This window comes from Vombatus ursinus, unplaced genomic scaffold, assembly GCF_900497805.2.
Source record: "Vombatus ursinus unplaced genomic scaffold, bare-nosed wombat genome assembly UNPS02014942.1, whole genome shotgun sequence".
Taxonomy (NCBI): Eukaryota; Metazoa; Chordata; class Mammalia; order Diprotodontia; family Vombatidae; genus Vombatus; species Vombatus ursinus.
The window spans coordinates 20,962,892-20,985,979 of record NW_020954720.1 but is presented as its reverse complement, the minus strand read 5'-3'; positions in this window follow the sequence as shown (position 1 = coordinate 20,985,979).

Below are 23,088 nucleotides of genomic sequence, written 5' to 3'. Positions count from 1 at the left end.
AATCCAGAGAACTCTGGTTCAACTCCTAACTCTGCCACTAACTATTAGTGTGACCACAGACAAATAACTTAACTTCTCTGTGCCACCATTTTCTCATCTTAGAAATAAAGGGGTTGGTTTAAATGATCCTAAAGATTTTTTCTAGCTCTAAAATCTATTATGCATTTTCATTGTGATCTCTAGCCCTTCCATCCACCTTGACTACTTCAATTATATATTAACCTTTACCTTAGAATCCCTTGCACAAGCCTTGTCCTACCACTGATGATTTTGTGTCAAGGATCAAATTCCCTCCCATGTTTTCTAGTAGTATTTTCTATTTGGATCATTTTCTCATTGTGTCTATTCTTATAATCTATTGTCATCTATTGTCTGTTGCTATCCACAAAAAGAAAAAAAAAACCCAAATTCTCACCCAACCTCCCTTCACTAGTCCTTGATATCCCCTAAAGCTATTGCTCTATATTTCTTTTTTCTTTGTCAACTCCTAAAGGAAAAAAAAAAAATCATCACGCTATTTGCCACCACTTCCTAACCTCTCAATGTCTCACTGACTCCCTTAAAATCTGGCTTCTAACTCCATCTTGTGAGTGAAGCTTCTGTCTTCAAGAGTACTGACTATTTCTTTATTGCTAAACATAATGGCCTTTGTTCTATCCTTATCCCCCTTCATCCCTCTGTAGCTTTTAACAGCATCAAAAATCCCCTTCTCTTAGACACTCTCTCTTCCTTTCTGTGACACTGTTGTGTCTTGATCTTTCTTCTACGTTTTTGACCATTCCCTTTTAATTCTCTTTGCTGAATGATCATCTTCATTAAGCATGGATGCTCTATAAGGCTCTTCTTGATATTCAGTGATCTCCTCTAGTCTCATGGATTAATTTACTATCTTTATACAGATGGCTCTCAAATGTTGAACTTCATATCCACATCATCAAATACTGGGGGGATGTTGTTGCTGTTTGTCCTTCATTCTCAAAGGGGATCAATGACCTCATAAGTGTCATGTATTAACTTGTACATGAATTGGATTTGAGTGAGGCAGAGCTATATAAAGTCATCAACCTTACTCTCTCCTCCAGAGTCAGTGGAATCCAGAGGCAACACAAATGTCAAGATGACTGACTATGGCCCAGGATCAGGGGGGGTGATCTTGGACTTTCTAAATTAAGATCTTCCTAAGGTTTGTTTGTCTGAGGCCATTCAATGACTTAAAAACTAAATAGGAATTGAGACAAAAGATGCCCCTATTTACCGAATCAAAATTATCATCCTTTAAGGGGAAGATCCTCAGAGTTTTGGGCCAGAGTGATATTCACACTGATTCTAAGCTCTATTTCAACAAATCAAAAATGAAATGGAGGACAAAAATAAATTGGAGGAGGAGGAAAAAAAAAGAAAGAGGAGGAAGAGAACCTGGTTCACTCCTTCCCTAACAAATGTACACAGCACCCGTGGAAGGAGTAGGCTTAAATTTAGTCCATAATAGCAGTGAGGCACCCTTGTTAGAAATATGTGTCACAAAGTTTAACTCACATCACCTGCTCTGAAAGTCTTTTTCTCTGTGTAGAGACTTCATGCAGAACCTTGTTGTTGTTGTTTGCCCTCCATTCTCAAAGAGGACAGATGGTATCACAAGTCTGATGTCTTGATTTGTGCATAAATTGCATTTGAGTGAGGCAGAGCTGTGCAAAGTCATCACTCTCTCTCCTTCAGAATCTTTGGAGTCCAGTGGCAAGACAAAAGTCAAGACAATTAACGATGATCCTGTTGGCTGGATAATTTCTACTTGGATCTCTAATAGGCAACCCATACTCAATAAACTCCCCCCAATAGTCCATTATTTATGTTCCATGATCAATCTGTTCCTTCTATATATTTTATTATTTTTAATGAGGTTACCAACCTCTTTCTGGTCATTAAGGTTTAACCTTCAAGATTTTCTTGAATATTCTTTATCCCTCATACCCTATATCAAATCAGCTACCAAAGCCTAGTGACTGGACTTCTTAACATTGCTACTGTCATTGACCTTTCTATTTAGGCCCTCATCATATCTTGCCTGAATTATCTAAACTGACATCTTATCTTCTTATTTCTGGTCTTTTATTTTTACAAGCCCATTCTCCAATGTTGCCAAAACAATCTTTCTTGAGCATAGGACTGAAGGTGTCATACTCCTGCTCAAACACATTAGAGGGTTCCTTATTACCTCCAGAAACAACTCCAAATTCTTTAGCTTGCACTTTAAAACTCTTTTCAATCTCTTTACACTCTATCCTTCTAAACTCATTTTACGCTATTTCCTTTCCCATACTCTATGCTTTTTCTTGAACATGACATTTGACATCCTAATTCAGTATACAGGTTTTCCCTGTGTCTACAGTGTGTTCCCTTCTTTAAATTCACCTCTCAGAATCCTAAGAGGTTCAGGTCAGATGTCATTTCCTTTAAGAAGTCCTCCCTGATCCATCTAATTGTTAATACTTTCATTTCAAATTACTTATTTATGTATATTTTATATCCTGCTTCCCTCAGTCCTCAGCCAGAATTATATTGTAAATTCATTGACAGCAAGGACTGTGCTGTTTATGTCTATAGCAGGAGGCAGCTTGGTGTAGTAGACAGAAAGCTGGTTTAGAATCAAGAAAACTTTGCTATAAATTCTACCTCTGAAACAAGCTCACGATGTGAATTTTGCCAAGATAAATTGACTCTTCACCTTTCACACCCTCCAAACAACTGTCTAAGTGAGAGAAATTGCAAAACATTTGCTGATCCATCCAACACTAGTGATAGTTTCCTCACTGGAGAAATCATCACAATTAAATCACAGGGCTAGCCCCAAAGTCCCATACCACCCCCCCAAAACAAACAAACAACTAAATCTTAATACTTAGCTCATTCCTAGCACACAGTAGGCAATTAATATATTTATTTAAATTTAATAACATTTTGAATAAGTTCATAATGTGTAAGCAAATATGTATCAATAACTTTAAAAAATATACTCAGAAGCAGATTGCTCAGTAATTAACCCTTCCACTCATTCATTATCTTATTGATGTTTTATAAATGTAGAGATTAAATAAAACTAAAGAAGATATCATAAAGTAAAATAGCAATTTATTTCTCATGCTGCAAGATAATTGTAAATTAAGAGTAATTATTTTTTTTTCTGGAGACCTATATACAATTTGACATTTCAGTTTCTAAAATGTTCTGTAAGAAATCTTTAACAACTATGGTCACCCTATCTTTGGTTTCCCTATACATGTGTACAATCTTAAAGTAGTGTGATTTAGAAACTGTAATCAGAGAGAAAGAAAGAAAAATGCATACACAATGGAGAATCAAGGAATCGTGACTGATAGAGAAGGAATTAATCATTGTTGACTATGACAATAATATCATTTTTGGATCAATGCTATGATAATCAAATGTTTTATCAAATTACAACATACATCTAAAAACTTTAACTTATAATTTAAACAAATGATATTTAAAATAAAAATAATATTTATTTCCACCTTAAAAATTCCACATCACAAGATAGAGCTGGATATGGACAGATAAAGATTTAAATATATAGATATATGTTAATTAATTGTTCATGAAAATATTTTGGCTCCTAGAAGTTTCAAAGCTACTGATCCTTGATTTCTCAGAAGGTTGGGCCTTAACCTGAGGTACATTTTAGATTTAGGTGACAGTCATTGCTAGCCATGGGAGACACAGAAAAGGATTCATAGACACAGGTAATGAAGCCTGGATGAAAGATGAAACAATTGCAAATGTAAATTAAATGGACCATAAACAAGGTAACTAAGTGTTTCAGTGGATATAGCATGCTGTAGAGTCAGGGAGAAGTGGGTTCAAATCTGGCCTCAGACACTTATTAGCTGTGTGACCTGTTACTTAACCTCTGTTTGCCTTAACCCACTAAAAAAAGAAATGGCGAACCATTCTGGTATCTTTGTCAATAAAACCCCATGAATAGTATTTGTCCACGGGGTCCAGATGCATCAGACAGGACTGAATGACTGAACAATAACAACAGAAAAGGCAGTTTAAATAGATTGAGTCAAGTTTTTCTTACAGCTGATGTTATTTTGGGGTAAAAAAAGGAAAAGTAAAGAATATAATACATTAGATTATTTTAGTCTTTTATTCAAAACACTCAGTCATGAAGTAATTTAATACATACTACTTGGTGTAATCTTTTTTGTATATTTCAAAATTAAGGTAAAAGAATAGGTATTTAAGATCACTTATGAACTTCAATATTCACAGAATTTAAGAATTACATATGATCATTCATGCAAAATGTTTAGAAATGGAAAGTGCTATTATATATATTATATATATATATATATGTACATATGTGAACTATTATACCATATAACTAAATCATACTATCATATATAATCCAAAATAAAAATACTGACTTATAATGAATGTCTAGAAAGGATAAATTAAAATTATCCTCCAAACCTAGATTTTTTGTTTTTAGTACCAATTAGATGTGATTCTGTACTAGCTAAATTAAATCATGTTACTTTTCAGTAACCTGGCAGCTTTGCTAATATTGCCATTTGAAAGAAACTTCAGATTGAATATCACTGAACTCAAAATTATTTTAAAAAATAGTGTTCTCTGAACTTTCATTGCAGAGACTTCCTCCTGTGAAAAGTTTGAAAAATGCTATTTCTGTCATTAGAAAAAACTTACACAATGTGATTTTTGAAAATGTCATAGATTTATTTTAATTGTGAAAGAGAGAAAGTTTATCTTTTGAATGTCAAGGATTATTAATAGTCAATTTTAGGAGCTAAATGGCAAATTAATGCCTTCATAAATCAATATGGAATCTGTTGCAAAAGCCAATCTTCTTATGAATTTTTCCTACTCAACTTTCAGCTTTCTGTTCAAAAGTTATGAAGCTTTCAAGGGATGTTCATTCTGAATGAATCATGCAATATTGTACATAATGAACCATTTCAGGCATAAGCAGTAGCGAAGTTTGCACATATGAAAATTGCATTTTGTTCATAATCAAAATTCAACTCAGCAAACTTGCACATTTGACCATAGTGCTTAGTAAATGTCACCACAATAAATTCCTAATTATTATTCCAGTTCAGACATTCGAATGTTACCAAATCAAACCTCATTTAGCAATTCATTACAGCTTTCTCATACCCCCTTAAATCCCTACTAGATTTAGGAATTCCTAATAAGCAGAAATTCTTAAGATAATTTTTTTCTGAATGTGTATGCTTCACATACTTGGAGATATGATTTGAAATTACATATGAGTTGCTGTAATGTGAGAAAGTCTCTTAAATACAACAGCTCTTAGCAGAAGAAAAGGCCTCTTAAATAATTTCAATTCAAGCTTTTTTCATTCTGTAAAGAAGCAATATGAGAAGGTAAGTACAATGGTAACCTTTACACTGCAAAGGTTAGGAGTAGGGACTAAGTTCCTATCCTATTGGCTAATGAGAGTAATATGGTTTTTCTTTCTGTGAATTTTCGAATATCACCCAAAGCAGCACCTGTCAGCTCTTTTACTACTCTGTGTTTCCTCATTGCTATGGATTTGAACTTACTGAAGGCAGTAAGTTCTCATTAGGAGAACTAAGCAAATCTAGAATGTTCTTATGAATCCTTGCAGACTTTAAAGAATCTCCATTTTCCTTTACAAGTGCTCACAAACAATCCTTTAAATAATATGGTTTTGTCATAGCAACCTACAGACTTCCCTGGCTTTCATCAATTCTCAGTTGAAATCCTACCATCTATAGGAAGGCTTTCCATATCTGTCTTAATTCTAGTTCCTTCCCTCTATTTATTATTTCCTATTTATCCTGTATATAACTTGTTTATACATAGTTGTTTACATGTTATCAACATGATTAGATTGTGAGCTTCTTCAGAGTAAGAACTGTCATTTGCCTTTTTTTTTCTTTATCTCCAGTGCTTAACCTAGTGCCTGGCACATGGTAGATGTTTAATAAATGCTTTTTGACTGACTAGATCATCCTCAGAGAATACAATCTGACCTCAGAATATAAGGTAAAATAACTACTTTCTAGGGTCCCATTCTGTAACCTCTCAGTACCAAATTGAAAGCGTAGCTTTTGGAATGGGCCTCACAGTTGGTTTGACTGCACTGCTTTCTTTGTTTATTTGAGTCTTTTTTTTTAATCTTTGCTAAGAGAAATGGCTTAATAGGTAGGGTAGGAGAAAAAAGATATATTCAGAAATGACCATGATATGTAAATGAAATTATAATTTAAAACAAAACTACAGTTTTATAGGTACTATACTATGATTAACAAGCTGTCTATTGTTCTCAGGTTTGAAAATAATTTTATCCATTTTGAGTTTCAAAATAGGCCAATACCTCTGTGATATAGATAGTACACCCATCTAACAAATTAAGAACATTGAATTTTGGTTGAACGACTTATCTGGTGTCATGAAGCCAGTGTCAGAATTTAAGTTCCAGGTTTTCCTGAATCCAAATCCAACAATCTGGAGTGTACAGCCCAGTATTCTCATTTTCTGTGATAGCTATTTTGAGGGACTCAAGAGAAACTTTTATTCTGAATAGACAATTCTTTATTATGCCATAGATGAATACATTAAGAAGGAATTCATTCTTTTTTCCTTTTAGACTACTATATAGTTCATATTATTTCCATTTTAGCTTTTATCTCCTCTCATAAAATAAGATATTTCTAGAGATTATAACTTGACTGCTTTAGTTCTGAGGAGAACTAAGCAAATCTAGAATGTTCTTATGAATCCTTGCAGACTTTAAAGAATCACCATTTTCCTTTACAAGTGCTCACAAACAATCCTTTAAATAACCATGCTCTATCAATTTACCAGGAATTGAAGTCATAGTTACTGGTCTACAATTTTATGATCTTCCTATCTTTTTTTTAATTGGTGAAATTGTTTTTCTGCATAGGTACAAGGGAAACAGCACCAATTCTGGAGCATAAATATCTTTGTTTATTTCCTAACTCTGATGTCAGTCAATAAGTCAATAATCATGTATTAAGTTCCTAATATGTGCCAAGCACTGTGCAGACTGCTGGGGATTAAAAAAAAAGGCAAAAGACAAAAGCTTTCAGTTAACCCACAGTCTAATGGGGGAGAAAATAAGTAAAAAAAAAATGTACAAACATATATATATATATATATATATGATAATACAAAAATATTTAATAGTGGAGTGGCACCAGAAAAGAGAGCTTATGAAAGGCTTCTTGTGAAAGAAGGTAGGAATTTAGCTGAGACTTGAAGGAAGTCAGGGAAGCCATGAAATGGAAGTGAGGAAGGATAGCATTCCAGGCCTGGGGGACTGCTAGAGAAAATGCCCAGAGTAAGGTTTTATTCAAGGAACATCCAGGAAACCAGTGTTACTGAATCAACGAGCTGGGAGTGGTTAGGAGATAAGACTAGAAAGGTAGGACGAGGCTAGGTTATGAAGGACTTTGAATGCCAGAGTATTTTGTATTTGATCCTAGAGTGATAAGAAACCACTAGGTTTTATTGAGAAGGAAATAACATGATCAGACCTGTGCTTTAGAAAAGTCACTTTGGTGGCTGAATGGAGGATGGATTGGAGTGAGGAGAGACTTGAGGCAGAAAAACTCATGAGTTTCTACTTCTATTTCAGTGATTTGGAAATGTTCCTTAACCTCCCCAGGATTCTGTTTCCTTATCTATAAAAGGAAAGAATTATACTTGATGGATTCTTAAGGGTCTTCCATCCCTTATATACCTCAGCTATTCTCTGTGAATTTTCAAATATCACCCAAAGCAGCATCTGTCAGCTCTTTCAGTACTCTGTGTTTCCTCATTACTATGGATTTGAACTTACTGAAGGCAGTTAGTTCTTTTCAGACCATGTCCTTTAGTTTACTCTTTTACATAAATTTATTGTTTTTCACCCCATGAATATCACATCAGTCGATGTAATATAGAAACTGGAATTAAAATAAGATTTGAATAGTTTTTGTTTCTCCCAGACCTTTATTATCAATACATCTGATCTGCTTGCCTTCACCATAAAAAAAAAAAGGAGTGATGTGAAACCACCTGTAAGGCCCCCTCCACAAGCTACACTTCCAATTTGATATTGGAAGGTTACAGATGGGGACCCTAGAAAGAAGTTACTTTTACCTCATATTCTGAGGTCAGATTGTAATCTCTGAGGATATTCCAGTCAGTAAATAAAGTCTTGCTTGAAATTTCCTTCTTCAATTATATTATTAAAACTGTGATTCCTTCAATACTGTTGCTCTCAGCTTTTTTTCAGAAGAAAATATATATAAGTAATTTATTTTTTTGCTGACTGGTAACTTAATGTGTTAATGCTTCCAAAGCTATTTCCATTTAAAAGAATGGAAGAAGGATTCCCTGATTACATCCATGTCATGCCTCCTGTGCTCCAGCTTCACACTCTACCTAGAAGTGCAGGTGCCACCATTATGATAGCATAAAATTCACTTTATCTTCTGCAACATAAAACACCATGCTTGAATATGAAAAAAGAAACAAAAATCTGAAAATGATTAACAATAGGAGATAATAGGACTCCATTTAAAAGGTCCCTGTCATAGTACTATGACAATTCATCACTTTAATTTTCTTATTTTGTTCCCTAAGGGTCTTGGCTTTTCTAAAAACAGCCTCCCCAATTTACATACACTGACACCAAGTGACAGTAGAGTGCCACAGTTACAGACTGAGTCCTTCATTGGCTTTTCCCTAAGATTGCAGAGATGAGACTTCATGACCTAAACTCATGAATGTGAACATCCAGGTGTTTAATTAACCTAAAGTTTCTATCATAAATAACTAAAAGTGAACAAAAACAATTAAGTTGATACTTTAGCCTTTAAAGCAAATAAAGTCAGATAAAATTAAGTGGTATATATTCCTAATATTTGCCTTTTATTGTTATTCCTAGTGACTTCCCTTTGCGGGGGGACTGAGAAATGAAAGGAAAGAGTGAGAGAGAGAGAGAGAGAGAGAGAGAGAGAGAGAGAGAAATTTCTTTCACTTGCCTACTTAAAATTTTCACAAAAAAAAAAACCTTCTTGGCAATTTATCCTCAATACCAGTTTTGGTCTGGCTGCTTGCTATCAAATCCCTTCTAGTTTTTCTCCTAGGTCAAAGCCTTTTTCTTTATAATTCTATCCCTCTCTCAGTTACCATGAAGACCGCCAGATGAAAAGATAGACACAGAAACTTTTTAAAATCCTGGTTGTAAGAACTCCCTTCTCTGCTCATTGCAGGAAAAAAATGTAGAAAACACCCTTCCACTTGGGAAACTTGGAAAGTAGAACAGTCACAGGAATATGATCTTATTTCTTAAAAGGAGGCAGTTTCATATATGCTCATGAATATATCTCTCTCGCCACCCACCCAGCCTGGGTGCTGCCAATCTACAATACTTTGCAAGCTGTTTATTTGAAGTTGCCCCTAGTATCCATCAGATCCAAGCTGCCTCACAATGTGCTTCAGAAATTCTTTCAATTGGAGGTAAAATCTGAACTTACTGTGGGACATTTTAAACAGGAAAATGCAGATTAAATAAATGTTCTTATATTCCTTTCCCAGGTATTAAATCATTTTTTAGAAGATGTATATTGCTAGGGAAGGAAATCCTCATCAAAGGATAGTAAGTTGTATATATTTTCCTCAATATGAAGAAGAAGAAAGCTAGGGAATCAGTATGTATCCTCAATGGTAGCCTATACATTTTCATTTATCCTCAACCTCTTTTTAAACAGATACCTACTTGTACTAGACATGTAATTTCAGTATCATGGAGAACTTTTGGTGAGGAAAATACCCTCTACCAATGCTCATTGGCACCTTTTCTGTAACTTAAAATCTTAAATAGTAGCACGCAGTACTGAGAGGTTGAGTGACATTGATGGTAATAGGCCCAGTGTGCAACAAGGACAGGACTTACACATTTTCCTTACTCTGAGGCCAACTTCTCAAGTCTCTCAATGTTGTACTACCTTACCTCATTCAATAAAAACTCAAAAAGTAAAAAAAAAAAGTCTGGTCTTTAGGGGGAGGGGAGAGGAGGGAATGCACATTTATATAGCACCTACTATGTGCTCCTGTACAAAGTGCTTTACAATTATTATATTATTTGATCCTCCCAACAACCCTACAAGGTAGATACTACTATTCTGGTTTTATAACTGAGAAAACTGAGACAAGCAGAAGTTAAATGACCTGCCTAGGGTCACAGAACTATTATGTGTCTGAGACCAGATCTGAACTCAGATCTTCCTGATTCCAGACCCAACGTTCTGTATACTATACCACCTAGCAGCCTCTATGATGTTTAGGTTGAGCAAGTCAACCTAGGAAACAAATTGTTTCTGCTTCCCAGTTATTCTATGTCCAGTGCTTACAAAACACTGGAAGTAGCAAAAGCATTTGGCAGTCAAGTAGACTAGAAAAAGTTGAAGAATTGGTGTATGCTTCTGTCTGGTCTCTCTCACATCTGTCAAGCTCATTAACATCAAATAACTATCATTCCTCAAATAAGATTTGATCTAATTATGTGCACAAAAACCAAAAGTTTGGTTTTCCCCAATATAGCTGTTTTATACTCACTTCTTTATAAGAGAATATGTTCAGTAGTTACATTGTCCATAGGGTTAGACCTCTTGATTCAGGAGACTGGTCAGGAAATGTTTCTTTGGGCCTCCAATGTGAATTATCCCATTAATGAGGGGATTATTAAAGATTCCTTTGGAATGAAAAATGTTGAATGCAAAGGGTTGAAAGAACCAAATGCAATATTATATATCCTGAAATTTCTTTTTAGAAGCACATAGAGTATGTTGCAGTCAGAACTGTTTATAAATTATAAGAAAGTATCAGAGGGCTTTTTAACCAAGATTCAAGTTATCGTTTTCAATTTGAGACAAGTTAATAGTACAGTTTGCTCCAGGGCATATAGAAAAGGGCTCACTGCCTACAAAATTTTCCCAGGAATTAAAAAAAATCACATGTATTATACATTTTTGTAGGTTTCCTAGCCTGAGGGTCCTGTAGACCAGCTTACTAAAAGTATCTTTCAAGTGTCTGACCTTAAAATTCTCATTTTTAAAAAGTAACTTCAGAAAAATAATTGGTCATCAGTTTTAGCTACTATGTTAAATGCCTTTTATAAAATGATTGTGAAAATTCTAATTAACTTGGGGAAAAAAGTGTCAGTAAAAAATAAAATGAAGAATACCATAATAACAAAGTAAGTGGATAAAGGTCCACATTCCAAAATTAATAGAATTAAAATTTTAGAAACAAGCTTATTGAATATCATATTCTGAAACTGAAATCAACAGGACAAAATTTAAAAGAATATGTAAAATAATTGTAGAAGTAAATTATTCTAAATGATAGCTTTATGATGAGATCAGATGGATTGATATGTGGATAAGATGATGGAAAGGGTTTTGAGATCTTGCTCCATTAGGATGTGTAGAAGAAAATGAGACTATGTTGGAAAAGAGAAATATTAAGAGAAACAATTAATGGGCTATCAATTAGAAAAGGGAATAGATTTTTTTTCTGTGTGGCTGCAGAGGACCACACAGCTAGGAGCCAACAACAGGTAAAAAAATTGCAGAGAGTCAGTCAGTCAATTAGCATTTATTCAATGCCTATTTGGGGCTTTATTTGGGATTGGAAGGAAGCCAGAGAAGCTAGGAGGAGATGAGGAGGAAGAGGATTACAGTCATGGGAGACAGCTACTGAAAATGCCTGGAACTGGGAAATGCAGTGTTGTGTGTTATAAGAAATAGGAAAGAGGCCAGAGTCACTGGATGTCAGAGTATGTCAAGGGGAGTTAGATATAAGGAGACTTAGAATGTAGGAAGAAATCTAGTTAGAGACAAATTGAAGTTTGATATGTATTGCAAAGTTGGAGGCAGGGAGATAGAAGAATTCTGGATTTGTGATGCCAAGTTGAAAGAGGCTATTTAAGGAGGAAATATGCTGCAGGTCTTCTTCAGGCAGCGGTTGTGTGTTCCTTTGTTGAATTAGCAGTAATATTGGATCTCTTCTTGGGTCTCTTCCAGCTCTGAGATTCTATGATTCTGAGAGGTATCTTCCAAATATAATCAAAAGAAAGGGATGACTCACAAATTTTCATCAAAGGACTAGGATAAATATACAAATTTAATGAGGTAGATATCAATTTAAAATTAACTAAGTTAGCTAAAATCCCCAAAATTATATTGTATTTAAGTTAATGTTTTTTATATTCAATGGGTGGTCTGCATAGGCTCAGAAAAAGGAGACAGAGTAGAAATTTGCCAATCTCCAGAATTATCCAGAGGAACTGGTACCCTTGGTGGCTGACATAATTATTCAGTATGTTTGGCTGTTAAGTCCCTGTGGTGCTGATGGGTGCCTTAGGCTACAATGCTTTGTTGATTCTATCTATTAAGATCACACCAAGTCCAGGTAATCTGCTTTCAAGCTCACCAAGCAAACTTTTATTATTAATCTGCTTTTCTAAGCATGTTCTCCTACTGGGAAGATAATGCACTGACCAGCAGGCACAAATATCCCGTGAACTTGGCAGTTATATTTATTATCATACATAAATAAGTTAGTGTTCTGTGTTTAGCTTATTAGTCATTTCCCCTGTAGCCTAATCACTTCTGGGTGGGCTGATAAAACAGAGTTCCTGAAGAATAAATACTTGGCTTCATGTGGCCACGCCAGAACAGACCAGAAGTTAGCTAAGGCTCTTTCCTAACCATCTTTTTTTTTTAACTTTAATAAATACTCCATAGTAATTCCTAGTAAGGACACTTAGAAATTCTATTTTTGTGAGTATGTCTGGTGGAATATTCAAGGTTTGAAATGGGTTCTTACATTGCTGAAAAGTATATATGTACTTTATTTTATCCATTTTAAAACATAAATCTGAAAAGGGTTTCATAGCCTTCACTGAGATATCAATAGATTCTATTACTCAAACAAGAATAAGAACCGCTGGTCTAAAAAACTTTGCAGCAGAGCATATATAGAAATTCTGTTATGATCTATCAACCAGTAAATATCAGATAGGGAGATATAGTCTTCATATAGAAAAACCTTTCCTAATAAGTAGGCCTTTTTCAATGTATACATATGTGTATGCAGTATATGTAAACCTGATTCCAATCCAATCTAAGCAGCAAAGATAGTGTGTATACATACATATTTAGGCTTTATATATATCATATATATAAATATATACATATATATGATATAGATGTGTGCATATGTATGTCTATATGTGTTTATATATACTATACATACACAGTATGAAGTAGAGGGGTATATACAAAGACAAAGAGAGAGAGAGAGAAATAGAGAAAGAGATAGATCCAGAAGGAGAAATAGACAAGCCTGAGTATGACCAATAAGGAACAATAGAAAGTCAAGAACCCTCAATATGAGGTCAGCTATATATGTTTAAAACCTACTATATACACTTATTAGCTGTATAACCTTGGACAACTCACTTAACCTTTATGAGCCTAAGATTCGTCATGAAATAAAACTATCAGTTTATAAATTTTGAAAATTTCAAAAAATTCAGAGAAAGAATAAACAGCATTCCTTATTCTAATGTTCATCAAAGAAAGTCAATCAAAATTGAAAAAGAAGTTTTCATGAACAAGAGGATAGCACCTAAGTCTTTAGAACTAGGAAGGTAATAATTCTCCTATTTAGTGCACATCTAAAATATTGTGTTCATTTTTGACCGCTAAAACTTAGGAAGAACATTGATAAACTGAAGACCATCTAGATCGAAGAGATCAAAATATTGAAAGGCTTCAAGGATCATGACATAGTGATTGTTTAAAGGAATTAAGGATGTTTAGCTAAAAACAACAAAAAATGGGTTAAATAAAACTCCTGACTTTGAATATGTGAAGGAACAGCATGTATAAGAGAAATTAAACTTGTTATTCTTGGAAATAATATGCAACAATGAGTTAAATATTCATTAGGGAGATATAGTCTTTGAATAGGAAAAACCTTCCTAACAAGTAGAACTTTCTCAAAAATGAAAATTGGCCCTCACTAGAGACTATGAAGGAAAGACTAGACCACCACATGTCAGGTATGTTGCAATGGAAATTAGTATTTAGTTATACATTGCACCAGATTGCTTCTGAGGTTCCTTCAGTTATTATTTTCCCCATTTTACAAATGATGTAATTGAAGCTTTAAAGTATTAAGGGATAGGCTCATGGTGACATAGTATATATCAAAAGTGGAATTTTAAGCAAGGTTATTTGATCCAAAGTCTACTACTTTACCACAATGCACACTGTCTCTCACTCAACACACACACACGCACATATTCATATATGTGTATATGTGTGTATGTGTATATGTACAATATATACACATACATATATGTATGTATACACGCATGCACACACACACACACATATATGAGTTCAACTTGAATTCAATCCATTACAACCCATACTTACTAAGCACCTACTTTGTGCTAGGCAGTAAGCAGAGAAAGACAAAGTGATAAGTAATCCATGTCCTCCAGAAAGTTACATGCTAATGTGTAGCGGAGAGGAAGAGGGGTGAGTTAGAAAGGAGAGAGATACATGTAATCATAAACAAGTATATACATGATAATTATCCTTTTACATTCTTCTGGAAATATAGTGACTCCCTATTACCTTCCAGATCAAATGTAAAATCCTCTGTTTTTTTCAATCCTCTGTAAACAGTTCTCTAATATTTGAAACCTTTTGCAACTTCTCCCATCTTACCTTTCCAATCTTCTTCTACTTTATCTCCCTCCACATATTCTACAATCCAGTGACAAAGGTCATCTTGTTGTTCCTTGGACACAATCCTCTAGCTCCTATGTCCAAAGCCTTTTTAACAGCTGTCCACGGCTAGAATGCTCTCTGTCTTCACCATTCTGTTCTAGTTTCTTTAAATACCTTCAAGACTGAATTGAAATCCCACATTTTGCAAGAAAACTTTCCTGTCCTTTTCTTTCCCCTCTCCTTTACTTCTCCTTTACTCTGTATATGTCTTCTGGAATGTATAAAATTATTTGAATGTTATCCTCCCCATTAGAAATCAAGTTTCTGGGGGCAGAATTTGTTACCTTTCTTTTTAACCCCAGGACTTAGTACAGTGCTTTGAACATAGAAAGCCTTTAACAAATGTTTGTTGAATGCTTGCTGAAGGAGAGAATGAAAATATATAATATTTAAATAGGAAATAAGTTGTTACTTATGATGTAGACATTGCAGAGAGCACACTGGAAGAACTCGGTTGCTTTGGAATGGGACATCGATGGGCAGAGAGGGGTTAAGGAGAATGGGGATGAGCATTTGGACAGTGAGAAATGAGGAATAGATTTGAATGATGACTGCTGTGATTGTAGAATTACTGAAATTTAAAAGGTATTATGAAAGGGGAGCTTATTAATCATTGAGGAATGAGTCCAGATAGGTTTTCATTGTCCATAGGGATTTGGTCTCAGCATAGAGTCCTTTCAATGTGTTAAGCATTTCAGGTGAGGGGGACAGAAGTTTGGAACTGAAGAAATGGTGTTATTACCTTTTACCCAGGACAGGAGACAAGGCTGGAGACTTGATGAAATGACTTTTCTCCTCTTTTCTGGAAGGGAATAAATCAGATGCTTGATGGAATTGTATGGAGAAAGGATTCTAGGCAAGAGATTGTTGTGGTAGAGAATGGTGTTTTCTCCCTTTAACCCCAACAGCAGAAGATTGTTGTGATGGAATGACTTTTTTTCTTCTTCTTGCTAAAGGTTAGAGGTGAGGCTGAAGATCAGCTGGGAAATAGTATGAGATGGAATAGTGTTTTTTGCCCACACTACAAAGGCAGGAGACTGGTACATGATGTGGTAACATTTCTTCTCTTCCTTTGGGATTCTGGACATTAGGCAGGGGACCTAGTGTGATGAAAATAAATCATAAGTACAAGAGAGGACTAGCTATAAAGGATTCATTCTTGGACATGGGAACATTTTGTGAGCCCACTGAAATCTGTCATCTTAAAGTGCCAGATTATATGAAATGAAAGATGACATGAACCCTACTTTCTACTTCACAGTATGTACAGGTATGATATTACTGCTTTTGATTATAGCCACCTGGTGAGGGAACAACCTTATGATGGGCTTCTGAGATAACACCAAACATATCAAAGATATTAACAACTCAATCTTGTTCATGAGCACATAATCCTGCTGTTGCTTCTGTTCCTGTTGGGACAACACTTTCCTACTTCAGAGGAAGGAGTATTGGGGATTGATTAGACTACAATGCTACTTTTTAAGTTTTTAAAGGTCAGAAGATGGAGGTGCCAGAGGTCCAGTTATGGATAGCCATGCCTGGATTTGCCACTTGTGTAGCCTGCGAGTACCAGGCCATCAAGTGAATTGGATCCAGTAGCCAAGATTTTTTTGAGCAACCTTGACCATTAGTAATGCCACATTCAGAAGTTAATTTGGTGAGTAGCAATCACATCAAGTTTAAGTCTTCTCTCTTTGGGAGTGGCATAAGGGAGAATGTGACTCAAATTGTCCTTGTGCTTATGTGTGTGTGTGTGTGTGTGTGTGTGTGTTTGGTTGGCAGCAGTTATGTTTGTATTTCTATGCTTTTTATATTTTCAGTATTATTTTCATAAAAGCTAGTTGATTCTATGGGTTAAATGTTACTGCATTTTGTGCCAGATAGTATAGAAAAGACCAGAATACACCAGAATGGAGGGATGAGATATTTGCTTGAGAATACCCCAGTGCCCCTCAGGGAGTACCTATGAAACACTGAAAAGGAGATGTAGCCTTGTTCTGGGAACCTAATCTGCCAGTGAGAGTGGGAGTTGGGACAAGAAGCTCCCAGAGCTTATGCAGTGTAATATACCTTAGATACTGCCTATATATGATTACAATAATTACAATGAGATATGTGATTTACATTACTAAATTTTACCTGAAATTGAGTGTTACTAAAAGTGTCATACATAAAATTCTTTTTCTCCCTTTAGAAAAAATGCATAACCTTTCTCTTCAAGGAGAAATGAGAATATTCTTATTTTCTTATATAATATGCTAAGTATATTTTACAAAGAAAAGCAATGACCTTGATAAAAGAAGACAGGGGGAAAAAGGATGAAGGATGGGGCATTTTGTAATTCAGCTGACCTTAATTCAAAACTAGTTAACTGCATATTGGATTTTGGGGAAGAAATTAAGATACAGTACTGAGCTTTTGGATTAGCAGTGTTTGCCATCATTCATATCCAATAATTGAGGTCACAGGGATTATAAATTGTAATGTGTCAAATTGAATTTACCAGTAACATTTCTAAAATCCTTTAAGTATGAGCTTGTGGGGGTTATGGATTAAGAAAACCCTGTCAATAATGACTAAGAACCTTTGTTTGCCCCACCCCCACTATTCATTGACAGTTTGCATTTTTTTAACCAATCTAGATTCCTAATTTCTGAATGACATTGAGTGTTATTGTTCTCTGCTATTGAAAGTAGCCAGTGGTCATGACTTAGCAGATAATTACAAGAAATAAATTTTCAGTGACAACTTGAGAACTGATTATGATCATTTAAAAGCATTATGTTTAGTATAGGAGTGTAACAGGGCATTCTTTCTATCCATCATCAGATAATTTATGCCTATAAGCAGAAAAAAATGATTGTAGAGTTTTTGAGGACATATAGACCATATTCTTTTTCATTTTCTTTTCTAAAATGTTCCTAAAATTTGTAAACTATTTATAATTAAATAAATATGCTAATTATTTTATATAAAGGAAAAAAATATCTTAAGTATAGGAAAAACAGTATAGTGGAATGATAGAGAGTTGGAAGAACTAGTTTAAGTCCTTTTAACTCATTATTAGATAAGAACCTGGAAAAATCCCTTAACTTCTCCATGCTCTCTCTAAGCAATTCTCTAGTATTAAGTTTGAAAAAGTTGCAAACAAAGTGACTACATCCATTGGCAGGGGAGTTTCCTCATCCATGTTTTTACTTTTGTCAGTTAAGTCACAGATCCAATTGTGATTCTATAATGGGCATTGATTTTATTTACTAGAAATCAAATGTGTCTGAGATTTCTTTGAACAACATTACCACCTATATTTATTTTGCTTAATCTTTATTATGCTGTTAATGAGTCCTGAAAACAGTCAGAAGATTTATGGTAGTAGTAATAATAATAATAATAATAACTAGAAATATAAATTGAACTATCACTTTGAGAATTATGTGTACAGTGGGAAATGGACACTTTGTTTTAAAGATCAAGCTCAATTAAGTATTACAGTATGATTGACAAGAGACCCAACAAAAGTTTTCGGGTGAACATGACTAATTCCATAGAATTTTAGCATTATAAAAGAACCTTAAGAAGCAAAGAATTTCAACCCACTAAATTTTCTAATCTGAAACCACAAAAAGATCAAATGACTTGACCAAAGTCACTTACTTAGAAATGACAGAACCTAGAATAAGAACTTAGATTCCCTGATGCTTTGTCTGACAGCAACATGATGCTTTTAACCTATTTAACTCTTTAAGCAAGGTGGTTCTATGGATAGAGTGCCAAGTCTGGAAGCAGGATGACTCATCTTCCTGAGTTCAAATCCGGCCTCAGACCCTTACTAGCTATGTGACCCTGGGAAAGTCACTTAACACTGTTTACCTCAGTTTCCTCCTCTGTAAAATCAGCTGGAGAAGGAAATGGCAAAACACTCCAGTATCTTTGGCAAGAAAATTTCAAATAAGGTCATGAAGAGTCCGAAACAACTGTAAAATGACACAAGATCAAAAACTAATTTTAAATTGTGGAAGTACAGTTATATTCTATTAGTTTAATGTAAAATAAAACCATTGAACAAATTACATACACATATAGAAAAGGGACAGGTACATACTTTATCAGTTACTTGCATTTTAGGTTATACAATATTTTTTTCCAATATTATGAAATAGTAGAGAGATATAAGATACAACCATTCCTTTGTTTTGCTGCTGAGAAATAAATATTTATTAGGAAAATATTGATGCTTTGGGGAAAATATGAAAAAGGACCAAGTGAATGAAAACTACATACTACCAAGATTCTATGCTCGTTTTTTAAAATAGCTTACATTCCTTGTCAATGAGGTTTTGTTTACCAAGGCCACAGGACAGCACAAGACAGTATGCCCATCTATGCCCATTAAGAGTAGTACTTTGAATTTACCTCACTATAAACCTTGGTTCATAAGATCATGATTTTCAATAGTTATTAAGTCAAATCTTTGACCTCAAACAGCTATCTCTTCTCTAACATCCTCCAGAGATGATCATTTCATCTTTACTTGAAAATTTCTGGTACCGTGAATTCCATTTCAATGAAGAACAACTCCAAAACAGCATTCACCCTTCTATTAAAATCATTATTGATAGTTTGTCATTTCTAATTACTATATTTAGTCTTCTTTGGTAGAGCAGCCTTCCTTCAATACTTCATTGTGGTATAGAGTGTTCCTGAAATTCCTTACTACTGAAGGCAAGCTGTAGATATTTCCAAAAAGCTTGAAAAAACAATTGGTTGTTTTGGCTGTTTTAAGACAAGTCTGCCAATGTATAAAATGACTTTTCATTAGGCCACCAATGAACAATGGGGGTTGCCCATTAGGCGACAAATTTTTGGCAATAGCAAACTATGATACTGATTTAAAACACAAAATATCTACCAGTCCTCACTTCCAAAGGAAACTTACTTTCCAAAGGAAACTACAGGAATGGGGTCATAGTCCTGAACATGGGAGCTAAGAATCACAGAGTTTTAGGTAGCTATTAAGATAGCTTTGCCTACTGACCAATAAGTCAATAGGAGTTTATACAAGGAACTGAACAACATCTACATGATTATTTGTACTATCAACAAGCTCATAAAAATAAACATCTTGTTAATTGAAAGATAACTCTGGCTCTCCTTGGAGAGAGGAGGAATAAAAGAATTAGTGGAGAAGATTGTGAACTACTTGAGTGTAGGAACTATTTTTGACTTTCTTTTTATCCCCAGCACAGTACCTGCCTCAGAATATTATTTAAATGCTTATTGTCTTGATTTGACTAGAATTAGGCTGCAAAAATGGCCCAAATAAAAAAAAAGGAAACAACATTTAACAAGAAATCTTGCAGTGATCCTGATGATTTTTCTTTTTTTTAATCTTTAATTTGTCAAACATGAGGTTACTATAATCATTTATTACCATATACTGTATGTCTACTCTGTTTGACTGATTGATTTTTTCTATTTCTTAACCAGTACTAGATAGTTTTGATAATTACTGTCCCATAATAGTTTTAAGATCTGATACTGCTTCCAGTGGCTCTTGAAAAGATCACAGATGTGGGACTGTATTGACTCTTTCAGAGCCTGGGAGGGGGAGGCCCCTGGGAGGGACCAAAAAAGGAAAATTGTTTGGTTGAGCATAAGGGTGGTATGAGGCTAAGGAATCTAGAGAGTTGTCTGGTCATTCACTGGTTTCACTCATTCACCCATTCACTGGTGTGACCTTGGGCAAGTGGACCTTTACTCGTGGAGCCTTTTCTTTTTTCATTAAAATAAGATCAGGCTAAGGTCCCTTTCCAGACCTAACCTTCTCTGGCCATCAAAGACGAAAGGGCTGGGTTTTCTCGCTAGGAGATGGCCCCTAGAGTCCAACAGTCGGTAGGTCTGCTTTCAGTGGCCACCGGCCTGCATTTGCCTGGTGTCTGCCGGGGCCCAGGAAGGGCCAGGGGACCGCAGGGACGTCGTTCTGTTGCAGGAAAGGCACTTGTCTAGCATCAGGAGGTAGTCTGGGAGGCCCAGATCTGGCACCAACAGGCGGCCGGGGCTCGGGAAAATCTGCTTTCCCTCTCGGTGCCTCGGTTTCCTCCATAAATGATGCTCTCCCGTCCAGCTCAATGAATAATCTCAGTCCTTTAATGGTCCAGTTGAGGGTTGGGCATTAATCTTGGGTCTCAGTTAGTGAGGAGTAATCAAGCGCTGGATGTATAATTAGTGACATTAAAGACGTCGCCTGGGTGAGCGGGGGCGGGGGGGAAGGCCAGCCAGGGCAGGAACACGGGGTAGGCGGGTTTGCTGACCTTTGGGAAGGCCCCTGCCTGGTCTTCGTCTCTCAGTCCCGTCGAGGGTCCTACAGGGTTATTGGGCCAAAGGTCCCACTTTTTTATTCCTCAAGTCCCGAGAAGACCCCAAGCAACTCTGAGGAGCAGCTAGAAAAGCCCGTTAACGCCCCGCTACTGGAGGAAGTGTTATTGAAAACACTGGAGGAAGCCGGCACTGCCCCCAGCGCCGCAGAGTCCCCTCCCCCTCCCCCGATGATTTTTCATAAGGAAAACTATAAGCTATGTATAAACCTCTATTTGAAAGGATTTTGTCTTTGCATCCCCAGAGCCTAGCACATTGCCTTGCACATTGTACATACTCAGTAAGTGTGCATTGAATTGAATTAAATTGATTTTGCTGAAAAATCACATCCATGCCTAATGCTTCAACTATTATCTTTATGTAGATTATTTCAAAACCCAAATTCCTAATTCTCATCTTATGACAATGCTCCAAGGCCCAGCAGGGGATTTCTACTGCATCTCTCAAATCCTTTGTATTTACACACACACACACACACACACACACACACACACACACACTGTAACTAGCCTTCCTATTTAAAGCCTATGCTCTCTCAAATTCTTCCTTCACAAAGCATTCGTAGTAATTTTCTTAACACGGAGATCAGAATGCATTACTCCTATCCAAAACCTTGCACTGGGGCACTTTAATACCTACCGGACAAAAATATAATAAACTAATTCCGATATTCAAGGTGATCCACCATCTGTTTCCACCTAATCTTTCCAAACTTGTTGCATAATATTCCCCTCAGGCATTTAAACTTAAAGTCAAACTAGAATACTAGTCAAGAAGTCAATGATATATCTACATTTGCAAAAGTGGAGTCAATGTATAATTAGATGACATGATAGGAATGGGCAAGCCAGAATTAACTATCATCTCTTCTGTAATCACAATTGATCTATATTTAAAGGTCCTTGTCCAAAGGAGTTCAATTTCTGGTTTTCTTTAGGGAATTCCAAGTTCCCAAATAGGTGTGAAAGAATGACGAATAAAAGTAGTTGTATTAATGTTGTAGAGCAGGTATTGCAGATGAGAATTATAGTAAACACATCCCCCTTCCCTGTCTTCTTTATACATAGATTTATATTGAGATTTATCTATCATCTATCTGTATGTCCATCTATATCATGAGAAATCTATTATATACACATACTTGAGTCAGCATGTCAAATCCTGCCTCTGAAATTTAATAGATTAGACCACGAGCAAGTCACTTAACTACTCAGAAACCCAGGTAATTATCTAAGATGATAACTTGTGGATTTACATTTGTGGAGGGAATTTCCATAACCAAAGTTCCATTTGTGTGTGTAGATATGTATGTGTGTATACACACAGTGTGTGTACATGTGTTATGTATGAATATGTACATACAGATGAATGTGTGATATATGCACAATACACATATGTATGTGTGCATATATAACTACTTATCTGAGGGTCAGTATATACATGTGTACACTTATGTATATGTGTCTGTGTGTATATATGCATATCAAACAGCAAAGGAATGTTAGAGAGCTATTAGGAAAAGGAGGAAGGGGTTCTGGCCCCACATCTAACACATTCTTACTGGCAAATAGCCTCTCAGTGACCTGGAAACTCTATAAGACTCAAAGTTGAAGAGTAGATTCCAAGTTGCATCAGTAGAGGGGTTTTTTATATCATATACCAATGAAATCACTGGTCCAATCTTCCTTCCCTCCCTCCTTTCCTCTCAGTCTCTTTCCCTTCCTTTCTCCCTCATTCCCTTCATCCTTTAGCTTCCCTTCTGTGTATGTATGTGTTTGTGTGTGTGTATAAA